Here is a 6,962-nt window from a genome sequence, read left to right on the forward strand (position 1 = left end):
CAGTCAAGATTTCCTGTCGTCTCTCCCCCCTCCGCTCCGGCGCGATGGTTTAGCCCGAATTCTAAGTAGCAATTCTAGGTCAGGTCTGTGTGCCAGTGAGAATGTTACTGTCGGACAGCAGAGAGACACTAATGTCCCCTCCATACACCACGGTAAACATAGTAAAGAGACAAGGACGTAGAGGACGGTACAACTCACCTATACTCGGTTTTAAACTCACCTTTTTGTTTTACAGAGTAGAGTTTACCCACATCTGTAGGCTGACACGAGTCGTTACGATATAAAATCCATAGTTCACATCATAGTAAGTAGCATCAAAGTAATGTAAGTTACACGAGGGTATGGTCTTCTAAGGAAAAATAAACATACATAAACGGTTTTCTAAATATATTATTGATTTCTGTTTATATTGAGGGTTGTTTGCCTTGTGATGATTGCCGAGTTCACGGCCCCTCCCATTTTGTTTTTATTTAGCACAACATCACTGGTAATGTGAGCTATGTACATACAAGTATGCAAATTGAAATAAAAAAAAAAACGCTTATTATAATTGCAGAGAGTGAATAAGTAGGCCTGTGCATGGCTCACCTGTAGGTCGCACACACACACACACACACACACACAGGTATAGCACATTTCATTTCCCAAGTTTATCACTTCATCTCCCCTCACTCTATTTCCTTAAACCAGGGTTTATTCAGTGCAATGCAGTTTGCACAGTATTGATAAAGAGCAGAATAGCTAATGACACTGGAAGAGTAGAGGTTGATGCTCACTTTATAAATTTAAATTTATTACAACACACACACACATAAGCAGGCCCGTGTATAATGTGTGCACTTAAACACCACAACAATTCATTCAATTCCCAGTTGTCATGATTATACATTTGGGTTAGATTTGAAATGTATCTTGATTAAATATTGAGAAGGACCACTCTCACATTGCATGTTCTTAATGTTTCACTCTTCCTCTGAGGCTCTTGATAGTCCCTCTCTCTGATGTGTGTGTGTGTGTGTGTGTGTGTGTGTGTGTGTGTGTGTGTGTGTGTGTGTGTGTGTGTGTGTGTGTGTCTATATGTGTGCACTGCTAAACCTACATGAGCTTATAGCAATTGAGATCAACATATCTATTGGCAACACAGTGTAAAATGTGTGCATGTGTATCAATGTTTACTTTATTTTGTTATTTAGTTTGAGACTATACTATAGACTATATATACATATATATACACATATACATATATACACACACACACACACACATATATATATATATACATATATATGCATATATATATATATACACATATGAACTGCTATTCTTTCTTTCTTCCTATCTACCTACCTGTCACATATTAGGCTTGTTAATGTAGCATATGTCTCTCTGCATCTAACTTGCATGGCTTCAGAGCATCAGCTACGTTGAAGCCTTTTACGGCAATGAGCACAGTCAGATGACATAGACACAAAATCACTGGATGAGAGCTTGCATATTTGTGACTTTTGACAAGCAGACCATGGTTACTTTGGACATGTTTGTGCATGCTAGCAGAGATCAGTGACAGACCACAAAGCTCTCTCTCTCTTCCTCTCTCTCCCTCTCTCTCTCTGTCTCTCTCTCTCTCTCTCTCTCACTCACACACACACACACACACACATACACACACGCACACTCCTCTCTCCCTCCTTCCCTCCTGTGTGTATATGTGTGTAAGTGTGTGGGTGTGTGCATGTGTGTATGATAAAGCCCACTGGTGGAGTAACAGTAGACTGGCAGTATTCCCAGACTGGGTTGCATTAGACATGCACACTAGCAAAGCTCTTCAGGTCGATGTTCTGGCTCTCCAGCATTGCGACTCTCTGGCATGACTAACCCAGAATACTTTGGAAACAGGAAAACAAACTCCAGATCCTGCTTCACATTAGATTTAAAAAAAATTGTGGGGGGGGGGGGGGCGAATCAAATGAAATTTATTGCACAGTGAATACTATCTGTGTGTATGTGTGTGTATGTGTGTGCGCGTATGTCCATCTGTCTGTCTGCCTGCCTGCCTGCCCGTCTGCCTTTCTCTGTGTGCATGCCTCTGCCTGCGTGGGCGTGCGTTCATCCATTTGTGTGTGCGTGGGTTTAAGCGGGACACCAACATTGACTGTTCGCTTATCATATTACCATCTGCATTATTTAAAGCTTCGATAAACACTCTTATGCCGCGGAGACACACTGTAGACACAGAGAGGAAGGACGGTATGGATGAGGTGGCGGGGGGGGGGGGGGGGGGTCAATATCTCTACACTGTATTCATAAATAACCCTCTGGCAAATCAACATCTAGGATAATGACAAAATAGGGTAAAACCGAATAGAATAGAATAGAATAGAGTCTGTACCCGATGCACAGTTGAAGCCAGCATTTTCACACATCACAGTATGCTTGCACACAGTGACAGACACACAGCCGGCCTCAGACTGGTGGCGTGTGTGTGTGTGTGTGTGTGTGTGGGGAGGATGGGGGAGGGGGGGAGGATCTTCTGAGCTCCTGTTGGCCTACAGGAGGAGCGGCCACTGATTGGGTTTGTTTAGTGGGTTCATTAACAGGTTTGGTGGCGGTGCTGCGAGGCACGCCAGGCCTGGCTGGGTTATCAAAATACTGAGACAGTGAGCTCACTCACTCACTCACACAGCGATGAGGTCACTTACCGGAGCCTGGTAGCCTGACCAATCATCAGTCAGCCTATTATCATGGTATGCAGTGTTGCTATGAGTAACAGAGACAAGCAGTGCCTTGCGGAGCCTTAATGATGGCTGATGCGACTGGCCGCTACCACCTGGGCTATTCTATTCTATTCTATTCTATTCTATTGTGCATGCTCTAGCACACAGGTGTTGGTAGACATCACCTTCACCTTCACCTTCACCACCAGCCTTATTCCCTGATGGGCGCTCTTATATCTCTGTCATGATTTTGGGATGCCAACTGAGATTTTTTTGGACATAAACTTCCAATACTAATGTTGATTGTAGTATTTATAGTTTTACCATCATCTCTCCTCATTTATTCACTCCTGCCCCACCTCCGTTCCACTCCTCTCCTTGTTTACTGTCCCCTGCAGCAGTGTTTTCCGCCTCTTCCCTGTGGCAGGTAAGTGTAAACACGCCGGAGGACTGAAACAATGTTAATTAACTGATCATTAACGAGTCGAGGCAGACCCCGGAGATCTAAGCAGTTGCCCACCCACCTGCGTTTCACCATTCCACTAACTGGACCGTTAATGACTAATCAGAGACAAGAGTGATTAGATCACCTCCTAACGAGAAGGATTTATGATTGCACAAGCCTATTATGCTTATACAGTAGAGGCCTTACAGTGACGGCGGGAACTGAGCTCAGGTCTCTGCTGGGCTTGCGGAGATGGCTGACAAGAAAACCTACCTTGAAACGCCACCCAATCAGATGAATTCTCAAACACCCTGACTCATTGAGCGTATTGTCATTCTCTCTCTCTCTCTCTCTCTCTCTCTCTTCCTCTCTCTCTGTGTCTCTCTCCCTCCTCGCTCTGTCTATGAATGCTTACTGAGAGGAAACGATAGATGCAGACATTCCACAACCCATATTCCCCCTCACTCTATCTTGTTGCCATGGGAACCAAAGCAGACGGGAGACAGGTTCATATCGTCCTCCCTCAGGTCTCCAGTCACAGTCTCCTTTTCTCTTTCTCTCTCTCTCACTCTCTCTCTCTCTTTCCCTCTCTCTCTCTCTCTCTCTCTCTCTCTCTCTCCCTCTCTCTCTCTCTCTCTCTCTCCCTCTCCATGCTGTCAGAGCTGGCTGCTCCTGTGTGGGCCACTGATACTCGCTGATTAAAGGAAGTTATAATTTGATTTTCTCAGCAGGCGCCGTTTAATAGAGCAGTTTAACTAAAGCTGTGCCATCCCCAGGGCTTATAGAAGGAGAGGGAGAGACAGAGAGAGAGAGGGAGAGGGAGGGAGGTAGAGAGAGAGAGGGAGTGGGTGAGAGAGAGAGGGAGAGAGAGAGAGTCATACTAATCCCAAACACTGAGCAATCACCCCACCACTAAACTCTCCCACTCACTCTCTCGTTCTAATTCTGTTTGCCTATTTTACTGTCTCTCCCTCTCTCTCTCTCTCGCACTCTCCCTTGCTCTTCCTCCGCCTATTAATCTGTGCTTCCCTCTCCCCTCCCTCCCTCCCACCTCCCTCATTCCTTCCTCCCTCTTTTAGTGAGGCAAACATGGGAGGGCTGGCTTCTCTATGTACAGGCTGGCTGTATTACTGGCCCATTGTGATAATAGCGTTTAATTATCCTCTCAGCTAAAATCAGCTCCATCGCTCTGCCTCTCTTCCCTTACCCCCCCCCCCCCCATCCCCACCCCACCCCCGCCCGCTACCCGTCTGTGGTGCGTCTAATACTTCCCCCTCCCACCCCCCCACCCCACCCCTTCTCTACCTCCCTCTTCCTTCTTCCTCTCGCTCCTTCAACCCCCCCCCCCTCCTCCCTCCCCTCCCCTCCCCTGTTCTCCAGCTATTTCAGACCCATTTAGTGGGATAAGCATCTTGAGACAGACAGAGGGGTTTTTGCTCTCTTTCAGAGCGAAGCGGGGAGAGGATATGGAGACTGGCATCGCTGGTGCCCGCCCCAGAATACCAAACAGGGCCTGGGCATCTTAATATGCAGTGTGGGACAGAGGCTGAGATCAAAGAGAGGCAGACAGACAGAGAGATGGGTTGGGGGGAGGGGGGAGGGGGGGGGGGGTTACAGAGAGAGAGAGAGAGAAAGGGAGGGAGAGCGCCCTCTCATCTCTCCTCATCTGAGCATCCGTTCCTTCATATTATCATTTCTGCTCTGCTCCTCTGCGTCACTCCCTTGACCCTAAGAAAAATCAACAACTTAATTACCACAGTGTGCATATCTGTGTGTGTGTATGTGTATGTGTGTGTGTGTGTGTGTGTGTGTGTGTGTGCGTGTATTGATGTGCTTGTGTTCCAATGTGTGAATGCTGGAATAGATATGTGCGTTTGCGTCACTCTCACACATACGTTAGTATGTGTTTGTGTATGTATTTTCGGTGAGGAGGGGAGGGGAGTGGGGGGGGGGGGGGGGAGGTGACTGTAGTTCTGCCACCTACCCAGCCCCTCTATCTCCTCAGTCAATTAAGATCGTGAGTAGCTGTCCCTGAAGCGGTGTAGACAGGCTAAATGAAAAGGCAGTGGATGTGAAATATGAATCATTAGAATACTGCAAGGACGGGTTGGGGAGAGGCAGGGGGAGGGAGGGTCTGCTAGAGAGATAAGGAGAAAAAGGAATGGAAGAGAAAGGGAGAGGAAGAATGAGAGAGCAGATAATAAAAGATTAACGTTACGCCTCTCAGAGTGGTGGAATTTCAAAACCCTCCAGATCAAATTATTTATCCCTGTCTATAAAGGCAGAGGAAGAGAGAGAGAGAGAGAGAGATCGGGAAAAGGGGGTGATAGAAAAGAACAGAAGGGGAAAAAAGAGTGAGGAGAGGGGAAACGGAGTAGAATGGAAGAATGGAGTGAAGACCTCTCTCACTCTCTTTGATGACGGTGCTGACAGCGAAACAAATGCTCTTGTGTGTGCGCACGTGTGTGTGTGTGTGTGTGTGTGCATGTTTGTGTGTTAGCTCTGAGACAGAGAGAGAGAGAGACAGAGAGAAAGAGAGAGAGAAAGTGCAGGCAGGTGTCTGCATTCGCTCTGTGGGAGGCTCAAGGCTGTTTGCCGAGGACAGAGAGACGGAGCGAGAGAGAGAGAGAAAGACAAAGAGAGACAGAGAGGGTAGGATTAAATGAAACCTGTTTCCCTTTGATTCTTCACTAATTTGCAGTGAGATGAAGAGCATAGCGAACACACCACCTACGCACACAGCACAGCACCACACCACAGAACACATTACCTGTCTAAGTCTCAATGGAGTTCACTTGGGCACACTGACACACACACACACACACACGCACCCACACAGGCACATACACACACACACACACAACCGCACATTCATCTGTAGTTAACTGCTTGGCTGCTATTCTCTCCAATGACATTGGCATTCCTCTACACGGACTGTCTAACCCCCATTTGACTCCTCTCCTCTATTTTTAATTTCTCATCCAGCATTCCTCTCTCTACTCTATTTTCCTCATCCTTTACCATGTTTTTTTATTTTTTATTAACCGTAACACAAACACTTGCCATCAAACATACCAACAGACTGTGTAGCATGCATACACATTGGCTAAAAACACACACATCCATACAAACATACACACACACACACATGCACGCACGCACAGGCACAAAGTCCTTCCTCATTAGCCCTGATTCCCCCTGAGTGACATCCTTAACAAAAGGATGCAGCCTCTGCCGCCATGGCAACAGCCTCCTCCATCTCTATGCGGTGCTTCAGACTGTTTACATGATGGGATCTCTCTCTCTCTCTCTCTCTCTCTCTCTCTCCTTCCTTCTCACTCCATCTCTTTCTCTCTGCTTCCTGCACTCTGTCACCCTCTCGTTCTCTTTTTTCTCCCTTTTCACTATTTCTCACTCTATTTGTCTCTCTTTGAATTCTCTCTCTAGCTCTGTCTCCCGTCACAATTTCTCAGCCCCTCTGTCTCCAGCTCCCTTTCCTTTTCTTTCTCTAGCCGATGCCTGGCGCGTCTCGCCTGCCGCCCCAATCGCTGTTGTTATCTTTACTTGCTAAGTTTTTTTGCCCAGCCCTTAAGGCTTTTCTATGGAGACCACCTGCTTGCCAATCAGTGAATGATATATAGGTCTGAGAGAGAGGGGCAGAGGGAGAAAGAAAGAGAGAGAGCGACACAGACAGCCAACACAGATGCGTGTGTGTGTGTGTAAGTGTGTGACCACGCATGTGTGCGTGTGTGTGTGTGTGTGTGTGTGTGTGTGTGTGTGTGTCTGTGTGTGTGTGTGTGTGT

Source organism: Centroberyx affinis, unplaced genomic scaffold (genome assembly GCF_046629955.1).
Source record: "Centroberyx affinis isolate AG114_WGS23_722 - 3 ecotype Tasmania unplaced genomic scaffold, CSIRO-AGI_Caff_v1 ptg000550l_1, whole genome shotgun sequence".
In the NCBI taxonomy this organism is placed as follows: Eukaryota; Metazoa; Chordata; class Actinopteri; order Beryciformes; family Berycidae; genus Centroberyx; species Centroberyx affinis.